This window comes from Ictidomys tridecemlineatus, chromosome 9, assembly GCF_052094955.1.
Source record: "Ictidomys tridecemlineatus isolate mIctTri1 chromosome 9, mIctTri1.hap1, whole genome shotgun sequence".
Classification (NCBI taxonomy): Eukaryota; Metazoa; Chordata; class Mammalia; order Rodentia; family Sciuridae; genus Ictidomys; species Ictidomys tridecemlineatus.
The window spans coordinates 132,074,639-132,087,715 of record NC_135485.1 but is presented as its reverse complement, the minus strand read 5'-3'; the positions used below and the strand labels follow the sequence as shown (position 1 = coordinate 132,087,715).

The 13,077-nt window shown below is 40.7% G+C and overlaps 1 protein-coding gene across 3 annotated transcripts in view; it reads right to left on the bottom strand.

The window, feature by feature from the left end:
• Positions 1-13,077, bottom strand: part of Rnf150 (ring finger protein 150) — a 311,923-nt gene that overhangs the window by 257,395 nt on the left and 41,451 nt on the right. The gene's annotated exons all lie outside the window — the stretch shown is intronic.

The following is a 13,077-nucleotide window of genomic DNA, read 5'->3' as shown; positions in this document are numbered from 1 at the left end:
TCAAGGATTGCTTCATGTAGATGTATGTGGAATTTGTATGTGGAATTGCTTTAATATTTTTATTGCTTTAATAAAAGATAAAACAACCTGTTGCTTGAATATCAATTTGTTTATCCTAAATAAAAATAATGCATATGGAGTAACTAATATTATCTAAAAATTACCCTCTTTAAAAGTATGTAAATCATCCTTAGGTTATTATCACTCTAAGTCAACATTTTCTTCAGGAATAACAGAGAAGCTGCACGTCAGATGAGCCAAAGCATCTCCACTGCTGGGTTAGTGGACTCCAAATAGATTGGCTTTATTAGCTCTTGCAATTAATGAGTTGCTGGGCTGTTTCCTAGATCTACTGAGTCCAGGCTGTGGCTGTCTATGCCAACAGAGCAGAAAAGCCAGACCAATGTGCAAGAGCAAGAAAGACCCAAGCTAAGCACTTAGCGCCTGTCTTGTCCTGCTCACATTCAAAGACACCTTGGTTGGATTCATTCAGGGCATACGATGGCCCACTGTTAAAGAAAAAAATTCTTTGTTGCTAATGCTCTATCTAGACTGCTTTTTAATCAATCAATTTTACCACGTAATTATACATTTATTTGCTAAAGGACTTGACTGAATTAGTAAAAGGTAGTCTCAGAACTCCCTGCTTAGTTTTCCATTTTTAAGTTCAGAGAGGTGATTTTTTTTTTAATAAAGCCTTTTATGCTAAGATTGGCAACGTCTCTTAAAAAGCCCAGAGATGAAGCCTAATATTAGAGTGCTGATACAATCTAAGAATACAGGGAAAAATTAAGTGTCTCTTTAGAAAAATTCATATATTAAATATCTTTTATGTAATTTGAGAAGGGACAAGATACACTCTTCTTAGTACTAAATTGGCATCTATCACTCAAATTATATAGCAAGTTTCAACAGTGAGATTGGGCAAACAATTATATATATATATATAGTGTGTGTGTGTGTGTGTGTGTGTGTGTGTCCATCCCCAGTTATGGCTAGTAAATTTTGTGGTCTTTTTAAAAAGGAATGAGAAAATTAGTCAGTGTTCCCAGTTTCATTTATTTACCCTTGAGGACTTTAATTTTTTTTTAAATTGATAAGTAAAAGCATAAAAGTGGTATGTATTTATGAGGTATCATGTAATGCCCAACTTAATTCTTGTGTGTGTGTGAGAGAGGTGATGCAGCTGCCATTGCTGAGAGAAAGACAAGGGGCTAGGTGGTTTCAGGGCACTAGAACTGCGCACCTTTCCTAGCCACATCCACATGAAGTGTCCCAGAAACCGATGGGATAGTTTGCTTTACATTATGAAGGGACAGGTATTATGAAAGGATGATATTTTGTGCTACTCACTGGCCACTTCTGAAAAACAGAAACTGGATCTTCATGAACCTCAATTGTGGCCGAAGGTCTCTGCAGAGTTATTACAGGTGGCCACATAATAAAAATGTCACACTGAGTACCAAAGGATGAATATCCTAATTTCCATTTCTGTTGTATTCTGTGGTGTAGGCATGTGTGCTTTTAGTGGAACTAAAAGGAAAGGAAGATTGACATGTGAATTTAAAATTTATCTCACCTTCCCTACTTTGTTTTTATGGAACATTCTAACTATAATATCAGGTGATATAACAGTATAAACATCCTCACACCATCAAGAAGCATATAATAAGGTAATTACATATATAAATGCATTTTAAAATATTTTTTGGATCTTTTTATTTATTTGTTTTATTTGTTTGTTTGTTTGTTTATTTTTGCAGCACTGGGGTTCAAACCCAGGGCCTCATGTGTTGAGAGCCACAGCCGAAGTGGTCCCAGCAAACTTCCAGCTGATTGGCTCACAGCGGCCCCAGCAAACTTCCAGCTGATTGGTTCACCACGGCCCCAGCAACCAGCTGATTGGCTCCTCTGCTGTGATGCTCATTGGGCTGTTTCCCTGCCCTTTCAGAATACGGAGCTGCTCACTGGGGGACTCTTTTGGCTCCGCCCACACAACCCAGGCAATACTGAGCTGGAAGAGATTGGGGGAGGTGCTCGCAGGGAGTGCCTGAGGTGGCAGTTGGGCTCTGAGGGAATTCCTGAAGAGTTTGTGTGGTGCGGTGTGTATGTGTTCTAAAAATAAAGTTCATTCCTGCTTGATAAGTGGCTCGTGAATTGTGCCCAGCCAGACTGCGGCACTCATGCATGCTAGGAAAGAATTTTATACTGCTGACTTCACCCCCACATCCTAGTTAAACATTTTAAAATTATGAATTATAATATAGACAGACAGGTGTCAAGCACCTGTTTAATTTCCCATCCTTGTTCAAAGTAATTTCAGTTCTCAGTCTCCTTTTTACTTGATGCACTGCTAAAATCTGCAAATAGAAGTGCACTGTATTCTGTCTGGCTCCTCCTTGCATTGATCGGATCACCTGTAAGAGTCAAACCCAAAGCAAAAGGGCTTCCCTATTTAAAACAATTGTTCTTTATCCTTCTAAATCATACACTTTGTAGGTAAGCCATCCCTAGAGGAAACATAACACAGGGGTTCTACATCTCTACTCCTCAGAAACAGAATCCGGGCATCGTGTGGTTCATGGTACTGATGATGTTCATGTGCAATGTTCATCAGATCTGGTAAAAGGACTCCCCATACGCTCTGAATCCAACATGCAATAAAGGTCTAGATACAGACCTTGTCCCTGGGACCAAATGCCTGAAGACCAATCCTTCCTATTTGAGATTCTTGTGCTTCCGTTTCTTAACCTTTATAACAGCAATAGTGTTCCCCACCCACTTCATGGAGGATCAAAATAAAATGAGATAATATGGGCAGAAGGGACTCTAGAAAGAAAAAGGACATTGTAATTCATTATTACCAATTACTCACAATACTTCTCATTACTGTTTTTCAAATTTATCACCTAGAGTGCTAAATTGATCAAAGAGGCCAACTAAAATATTATGTTCAGTGAGTAAACTAAGGAGGAAATGGCAAGAAAGTGTAAAGTTTTACATTGAAATTCCATGTGACTCTTGTTCTTGTGCCTGGCCAGCTCTGTAATCCTGGCTATAAAGGAGGGTGACGATAATGGGGGAAAAAAGTCTAAGGTAAGATATCCAGGGAAACAGGATTGCTCAGGCTAAAGGAGAGTAGGGTTAGGGTTCTAGAAAATGGATTGGGGGGGGGAACTTACAGATCTGAGGGCTGCAGCACTCGGCCAGCAGCCAGGCAACGAGAAGATTCCTGAAATGGAGGATCGTTCCTGAGACTCTCCTCTTCCTGGACTTCAGGATAAATAGAAGAATACAGTAGTGGTAGTTTGAAGGCAGTGGAGGAAGGTGTGGCTAATGACATGGGGTGCCAGATCACAGTGTAAGATAACTACGGATCTTGTACATCGAGAACTCTTTAAAAATGAATACACGATGAAGAAAATATATTAACTTTAGAAGTGGCTGACATTAAGCAATAGCTCATGCCGAGAGAATCAAGCTTGGCACCACAATCACAATGACTGGAACACAAGCCTGGCGTTGCCAGTTGTGTAACATCACTGAAGCTAGTGACAATGAGAGGACAGACATGCCATGCAGCTGGGGAAAGGGGAATTCTGAGAGCAAGAAGTTGGAAGGGCACTTCAGGGTTATTTTGGACAGAGGGCTTGATGCCACTTAACAGTCTAGGTCACATGGGAAAAAAACATCCCAATTATTTCAAACAAAAAAAAAAATTGATTCACTGGGTGGAAAATCCAAAGAGAAGAGTTTGAGGCAACCTAGAGATTAGTACCAGTTTGAGGTCCTTCCCCACTGGAGGACCAGAGGAATTAAAGGAGAGAGTAGGTACAGAAGCCCAGAGGCTATGCCATGGGGTCTAGACTAAAGAAGATAAGGACAACTGCCCCAGAGATGCCACCCAAAGCAGAAGGAGAGAAACACACCCAGTCTTCTACCTGGCAACCATCAGTGCCTCCCACCACCAGACCTTCCCAGACATCAGCTGCCAAGGGAATGCTCCCCATGCTGAGAGTGAACTGGCAAGGCAAGGAGACCAAGACTGGCCTTCTCCAGTTAACCCCTTGCGTTCTCCTATCCAAACAACCTCCGAAACACCATTTGTTTATTGAATGGAAACCACTAACTAGAGTAATACCTATTTTGTTTCCCTTGGCAGCGAAATTTCTGGCTGTAAAATAACAAAGTGCAGCTCTTTTGTTTTAAATATAGGGTCCTAAGAGTTTTGCTAGTGTGATTCGGTCTTTTTGAATGGAATCAGGGCCTTGGCTCCTGGAACTGAATCTAGACCAAGGCCACCTACATGGGAACCTGTGGATTTCACAGCAAATGGGCAGGCTCTGTCTTGAGAGGCAGAAGGCAGACACTCAGGCATATTATCTGTCACCACTATCCAACCAGGCACTACACGTGAAAGCAGACAAAACTGAAGCAATGGGTGTGGCCATAAACCAATAAAACTTTATTAATGAGAACAAACAGGGGGCCAGATGTGGCCCTCAGAGGGAGCCAGACTCTGCTGACTTCTGAGCTATCCCAAAGTCGGCCATCCTGGGAAGTCTACTTTGAGGTCGCTCTCAAAATTAAGTACTAGGAAGCTAAAAATTTGAGGGTATGGCTAATATCCACTGTTATGTTTACTAAGTGGAATTATATCCTCTAATCCCAATTTATTGATTAAAGATTCAAAGAACTGTAATGCAAAAAACAAATGTAAAACAAAAAACAAAAAAATATGACTCTCTTTTCCCCTATTTTGCTCCTTTATGGTAAATTAAATAGAAAAATCTCTTTAGTTTTACTTTTCCTCTACTATAATTTTTATATTTGTCATAATTTATGGCTTTTCTATATGATTTTGAAATGCATCTAATTAAAATTAAAATAGGACTTTAAGGGAGCTGGGAATATAGCTCAGTTGGTAGAATGCTTGCCTTGTATGCACAAGGCCTTGGGTTCAATCCCCAGCACTACAAAATAATAATAATAATAATAATAATAATAATAATAATAACAATAATAAAGGACTTTGAATTTTTTCCGTTTCAAATTATTTCCATTCTTTATACTTGAAAAAGTTTGCTTTGTCATTCCTTCTTAATTTTTATTAAGTGAAACTTGTTGGAAAAATCTCTAGCATAAGAATATTTTCTTTTAAAAAAAATTTAGCTCTGACAGAAAAATGATGAAATCATTCAGCTGACTGTTTGGATAAAAATGTATGAGGATGAATGGATAAAAGGGAAATGTAATCTATTTACAAATGGAAAATTATCCATTCCTAAAATACAATGAATTCTTGTCGTGCTATCATGGAAGATCCTGGAGAACATTATATGAAGTGAAAAAAACCAGGCCCAGAAAGACAAATGTTCACTCAGATGCAGAAGCTGCACATGGGGATATCATAGAAGCAGAGAATAGAAGGATAGTTACCAGAGGTTGGGGAGAAGCAGGGTGGGAGAAGTGCAGAGAGGGTGATTAAGGGGTACAGGATCACGGATGGACAGGAGGAATAAGATCTAGCACTTGAAAGCACAGTAGGGTGACACGGTTAATAATTTATCATATATTTCAAAACAGCTAGAAAAAGGACTTTAATGCTCCTTGTAATCAGAGGAATGGTAAATATTTGAAATGACGGATCACCTAATTTCCCTGATTTTATCATTACCCATGGTATATGGGTACTGAAATACAAAGAACAGGTCCCATAAACATGTACAGTTATTATGTATCAATTAAAATAAAATAATCAGGACATGACATCCACTAGAAGATGATATAGCTCTAATAACACTGCAAGTAGGAACTACTCTTTAAAGACTTCCCTAAAGTTTTCTAAAAGTGTATAAAAATATTTTCTAAATGAAAAGTTGAAATGCCCAAGCTGAATCATTTCCAGATCCTTTCAGACTTTGCATGCTTTGCTCTAATGACCTGTGCCATTTGTCATCTGCTCCAAACACATTTCTCCTCTGTACAACCCTTTAGTCAGGCCAACTTCTCATTTTTGCATTAAAATTGCTTTTTTAAAAATAGCAAGCAACTAAATCAGTCGTGTTCAGCTTTCCTTTTCATTTTCTCTTAAAACAGTGGCCTGTTATCTCTTCCTTGACCTGGAGAATACGATTAGGCCACAGACTGAAATAAGCACAAATCGGATTTGATTTGACCAGTCAGTGGGGGCCTGGCTCCCCACCTTCTCTGTGTGCATTTTTCTCTCCTGGCTTCAAACTGGGTTTTTGCTTTTCTTTGTGTATTCTTCCACCTGCAGGTGTTCATCTGTTAAATCCCAGCACCTGCTTATGGATAGATTAGGATGTTTCCTTCCTGACGTTCCCTATACCATAAGCTCTGAAACCTCTATCAGATTGATGTGCTGGCCTTTTTGAGAACTTTACTTGTAGTCTCTCAATAAAAACGAATTGCCCATATACACAGATATCATTTATAAGAAGATTTCAGATTGTAAATACGAAATAATTTTATTTCCTTATTTTAAAATATTTAGTACATTCATATGCTAGTAATTGGCAGTCCTCCCAAGGTCAAGATGATCCTGAAGGTTGGACATCTCTGATTGTACCACCTGATGGTAAAGGAATTGTAATGCTTGCTTCTCAAACCCCCAAATGTAAGTCTAAGGGTTTAGCTTGAGAGTCAGCAGGTGTTGACCCTAAGAAAAGTCACCTGGTCTGAGCCTGTGTCATCCTGACTATACCCACTGCACTTCCTTTTCATTATCCTAAGGGACAAAAGGCAAAAAATGGTGACAGAGATCAAGGAATCATATCCAAACCGAGAGGGGACCCCAAATACATGAAAACATGTCCATGCAAAACCCTATACATAAATGATTGCAGTAGCTTTATTTGCAATCACCCCAAAATGGAATGGACCCAAATGTCCTCAGCTGAGTGAACGCATGACCAAGGGCACATGCAGAGGAATACCATCTGCGGTGAACTCTGGATACGCACACCACAGAAGAACCGCAAATGCCTTCTGCTAAGGAGCCAGAAGGAAAAGGTTACACACCATATGATCCCATCTCTATGACATCCCTGAGAAGGCAAAACAACAGGGACCGAGAACACATCCATGGTAGGATGGAGTTAGCTGGAGGATGAGACTACAAAGGAGCCTCACAAGAGATGTGGGGGTGTGGAAAGGATTCTGGATCTTGATGATGGCACGTGGCTCTTATCAAAACCCACAGGCTGATGCAAAGAAAGAAGTGAAGATGACTGTACTCGAATTTAAAAACATGCTAAACAATTCTTTTGCAAATATAATAACAGAATGGGGAGCTGAAAGGAACCCCTCCCAGCAGTGGAAGTAAGAACGAGGCCCAAGAAAACGAGAATCTCCACTGTTTAGAGAGGAAGATTCCAGGCTCTTTTCCTTATGTTTCCTGTCCTGGGGTAAGTGAGCAGCCAGGCTGTCGTCCCTCCACAGACCAGAATTCTGCACTTGTAGAGGTTCTGCTTGCACTGGCCTGGCGCCATGCAGAGGGAAGACTGCAGGCCACCTCTGAGGCCTGAGAGGACTGGCCACTGATGCCCTTTGCTTGGAGCTTTGTCCTGCTTCTTTGATCAGAATTTAAGTTGTTTCCCTAATCGTGAAGTTGTTTCCTAATTATAAAGTCCTGGATGTTTTCTAACAGCAGCTCTAAAACAAAACAAACACAAACCCAGCAGCTGTTGTCTGCATCAGTGTCTGAGATTTTGATCAGGAAAAGAAATGAATCATTTTTTTTTTTTCTTGAAATCGGAGTCTCAAGAGAATCAACAGTCTTCTCCCTTTCTCTCTCTCTCTCTCTCTCTCTTTTTATTTTTTTTAATAAAATTTCATCATACTCTGAAACAGAAGAGGCAGTACAAGTGGCATAAATTGATGCTCTGGGAATTTATCCTTTTCCACAGTGAGACCCGGTGCAACCACAAGTTGCCTGTGCCTGACCGTTCCCTGGGTGGATGGTGCACTGTGAAGAGTGACAGGTTAGTCCTAGACCAACAGGGACTTCAATGCATTGAACAAACCGGAGTTCTTTCTATCTCCTCCTCACTGTTAAGATCTCAGAAAACATTGTGGGGTTTTGAAAAGCTGTATTGGGGGAGGGGAGAGGCTGCATTTTAAATGCTTCTTTCCTGCAAAAGAAACTGAGATTTCACTGTAGCCCATATTAATCAAGTACCAGGCTTGCTTTCAGAATCGCAGGAGATTCTAGCTGTTTTAAGAAGGAATATTAGGCTTAAAGATAGGTTCATAAAAGTCTTTTTTCCATTCCACATGCAAAAGAGCTCAGTAAAACTCAGTACTGGCTTTGGGTGAGATAATGGTATTTAATGTGGTTTCCTTGTCTCAGTTCTGTCCAGTTCTAATGGAAGCAGTTTGATAATGGGTGTGCCCCATTCGCTGGAAAATGTGATAAGGAGTACTCAGCTGCATCCTTAGTGTGAAGATTGCTTGGAGAGGTCCAGTCTTGGCTAAGAAAGTTGGCTTTCTGCTTTCCCAAACCCAGCTACTTGCATTCAACAAATCCTACCAGATTTGCAAAGATCAAATTAAGTGCTGTTTTATTCTGAACAATATTAGCCCACGAAAACACCTAAGAAAGCCCTAGGTTTCTTTTATTTCTTTATATTTTTGTTTTCATTTTCATTTTTCTGAGGATAATACATAGTGATCCATAGGTAGACTAGGACTGCCTGGGCCTAAAATTCCAGTTTTGCCTGGAAGAGTCATGTGACCTTACGCAAAGTTATTTAAACTCTGAGCTTCTATTTCCTATTCTGAAAAATAATGGGAATGACAGGCATATAATCATCCATTGGTGTCCTCAAATGTTTGTTTCAGGACCCCCAAGAGCACCCCAATCCATGTGTGCTCAAGTCCCTTAGATAAAATGGGTAGCTCTTGCATATAACCAGACCACGTCCTCCCATACCCTTTAAAAGGTCTCTAGATTACATATAATACCTAATATGATGTAAATGCTGTGTGGATAGTTGTAAAACTGTATTGCTTAGGGAATAATTATAAGACAAATTCTGTACTCATTCATTACAGATGCAATTTTACTTCAAATATTTTGGATCCATGGTTGGTTAAATCCAGGGATATGGAACCCAGATATGAAAGGCAGACAGTCCTTACCACATGGGAGTTAATGTATGTGAAGTGTTCAGATTAGTGCTTCACACACAGTACCGTGGAAGTCCATGCAGCTGCAGCTGCCTCTGCTGTTACTAGGTCAACATCTGTTGAGCACCACAGTGGCCGAGGGAGAGCTATGCAAGGGGGTCAGAGAGATCTGACTTTAAAACACTATTACTCGCTGGCCCCGTATCTGCTCTGAGCCTCAGTCTACTCAGTTTGTAAAATGGGGCCAGTAACACCTCCTGACTTCGCTGTCACATAGAGGCACTTACCTGGTGCAAGTATCAGAACAGTGTGTCAGAACTTCAGGCCCTGGAGTCAGAGAGCTGTGAGAGGTTGGACAAACTGCCAGTCTCCCTGACCTCCAGTTCTCTTCCAAGTAAATGGCAATGAAAAGGGCAATGATTGGCAGCTCTGCTCCACAAGTATGAGTTCCACAGAAAAGCCAGTCAGGACTCCATAACCATTGCTTAAAACCAACAGACGCCCCTCTCAAGTGGTCATTGTGCTGAAAACTAGGGGGAAAAAAAAAAACCTAATTCAAACAGTCACACTTAGATAATATTTTAAACAATCCACTTCTCCCCAGTGTGGGGATGGGAAAGCTTCTTCCACAGAAGTCAGGTTAGTCCACTGTGACAGGAAGACTTAGCTGCAAATCCCACCATCATGTCCTGAAATCCCACTGCTTCTCTGTGTAATCTCTGAAATCTGTCTTCCCCTACTGCCTGTACCACTGACTGCTCATTTAATTGATGACTGCTTTGTTTACTTTTCATTCTTGCTATGAAAGACAGGTATAAGGCAAAACCCCGGGTTCATCATCAAGTCTGAAGTCCTGCCGCCCGCACCCTCAATCCAGTACCAGGCACTGGAATCCATTCGGATCTTCCTTTTTCATTGTCAAAATGCAGCACCGTGACTGCTGGGAGCATGTCTTCTAATTTCTTAATTAGCTTCATTTTCTATTCCCTACTTATCTCAGATCTGTCCTCTTTCAAGAACATCTAGGAAAAGTTCTAGCTTGTGAAATACTCAACTGCTTGACTGAAATTGAACCTCCCCCCCCCCGACTTTTCTGTCTCTACATGAATCTCTGAGGATATTAATTAGAGTTGTGAGAGAAAGGGCAGGGGGGAATCGTGTCAGCAGTTATAACTTAAGCTTCACTGTATGGAGGGCTTTAGTGATAATCCTTAGGACAGGCTGACAGTAATTGGAGGTAACTAAGATGTCGGGGTCCATGTATCCTACAGGGGAAGCAGCCCAGAGGCACAGGGACAAGAGAGGAGGTGGGCATCAGGAAGCTCTGTGAAGGCAGCAGGTGCTACCACAAGAGCAGCAGTTTGTGGCCAAACTTGAGAAGTCATTTTACCCAATGGGCTATAGGACAGGCTAGGGATAGAGCGGCCAGTTTGTTGGACCACAGGCCCAATGCCATTGCCCCTATAGAGGATCAGCAGTTTATTTCTAAAATGTGACCCTTGGACAAATGGCCACTCTAAGGCAAGCACTCCCTTCCCCCGGGGTCCATCTGTGGCTCTGTCTAGAGTCTTTCACGCTGTTGGCCCCAAGAGTACAGACCCAGACACCATCAGATGCTGGCAGCCATGACTGCAATCCCATCTTCAGTTCTAGAAAAGGACGAGGCACATCCTGAGACAAGACAGCCTCATGTTTTGCACACGGCCCAATCAGTTATTGAAATAATGACCTTTAGATGTTATTTGAGCTGCTTTTCTATGCGAGGTAATTTTCTGTCTCTCTTCCCCATGTCATCTCAGAGCTTAACTTCACCGGCAAGCACTCACTCGGAGCCAAGAGAACCTAGGCAGTGACTTCTTATGCTTAGTTGAGAGAGAGTAGGTAAGAAATGAGGCGGCAGGACCTTCTCTGTCCACAATGGAAACAGCTGAAGACCACGGCTTCAACGGGGCCCATAAGAGGACAGCACTGCACAATCTCACCAGGGGACAGATCTTCTGTGATTCATATTTGGAAACTCTAGATTCATGAAATTTCTCTATTGAATGAGTTACACTGTTATCTTCCAAAATCTATTGGAAAAAAAATAAAAAGAAGCCCTAACACTGAAAAGAATGTAAATATACAAGAAAAAGACAAAATAGAAGTCTGCAAGGTTCAAGATTTTTTTTTTATTTTTAGTTCTTATTTTTAGTGCCGAGGATGGTACCCAGGGCCTTGATCCTGCTAAGCACTTGCTGTACCACTGAGCCACACCCCAGCCCAAGGTCGCTCAGAACACAGTAATACTGAGCTCTTCTTCAATGTGTGTGCATCTATCCACCTAGACTTAAAACAGTAGGATAGGTATAAAAACAATGATTCTTTTAAGATAGACAATATTCGTGTGTGTTCAAAGCACCAAACTAATTCCTTCAGTAGTGTTTGCATACAGCACAACTCCAGATCAAAGCAACAGCAAAACTTGTAGTTTTCTACTCCCTGTGGAGAGTCTTTCTTTAAAAAAAAAAGAAAGAAAGAAAGAAAGAAAAGAGAATATTTAAAACTGTAAATTGTTCACTTGTGCCCTCAGGTTCCTGGAACTCTAAGGTCACTGTGCACTCAATACTATTTCACTCTCAAGCTATAATTATGTTCTGGACCAAGAAAGCATATGCAGTTTGCTTCCCGAAAGCATGCTTTGGTTTTGCCATCTGGGTTCATTCCTAGTTACAACACACAGGTTAGGGACACCATGGTGGTGACAACTGGAGCTCCCAGTTCCTCCACTCTTCTGAACCCTTTAGAGAAAAGGGACTAAAATAATCCAATGTAGTTTACATATTATTGACCAAATTCCCTCAAGGATTAAAAAAAATATATGCCTACAGGCAACGTGCATCATAACTGAGGGATCACTCCATAATTCCGGCCCAGTACACAACATTGTTTCCTGGAAACAATGATGGCCAGGCTCAACATGCAGGGTCACCAAGGGATTCCACTCAGTTCCTGTCCAAGGGTCATGCACACCATGCCTGGCTTTCCTAATTGTGCTGCTCCTCGTTTCCTGAGCTGAATGATCCTGTGAGCACACTCTACAGATTCTCATTTTTTTAGCTCTTTTTGTCAAATTTTATGCAAGAAATTTTAAAAATGTATCTTGATAAAGCAAGAGATTGAAAAGTCAAAAAATATACAATAAACTTATTTTTAAGTAGAATGTTGGCTGTATTTATAAATTTCATGCTCTGTATTTTTTTAACCTTTAGGCAAAGGGCTGCCACATTTAAAGCAATGGTATGATAATTAATCAGAAAAGAAATGATAATATGACCCTTTATTTATGTTTCCAAACCCCTTTAGACACTCTATAAGGTATATGCCTAATTGCTATCCAAATAGTTGGTAAAAGATGGTAAGTCAAATGACAGGCTACAAAATGTCCCCACTCAAACCATAGAGTGACTTCTCAAAATGGCCATTTCTTTTGAGTTTGTATAACTAGGAACTGAGATCCTTAGATAGCGCCTTTTTTTCCATGAGCATAAAAAACATCATCAATGCCCATATTCAAAAAATGAATCAAATGACTCACTCTGATACTTCTTTGGGCTCAACACAACAATTTTGATCTTAAATTAAACTCTTTTTTCCCCCTCTTGTTCTTCTTTCTTTTCTATGCTAGCTCATAACTATAAATAGGTTTGATTTACACGTTGGTGGTGTTAGTTTTAAGGAGAAATTCTGGCTCTACCTTTTTTGGAAGTTATAAAGCTGAGTCACAAGAGATGCTGAACCAAACTGAGACCCAGCATCATAAAAAGACATGCGAGGGTGTGAGGAGAAGGTGAGGACCTGACCCTGGGAAACCACAGTCACAGGAGGAAAGTCCTGGTATATGTCTCCATTGTCCCCTTCTTTCTTCCAGAAAGACACAGAGAC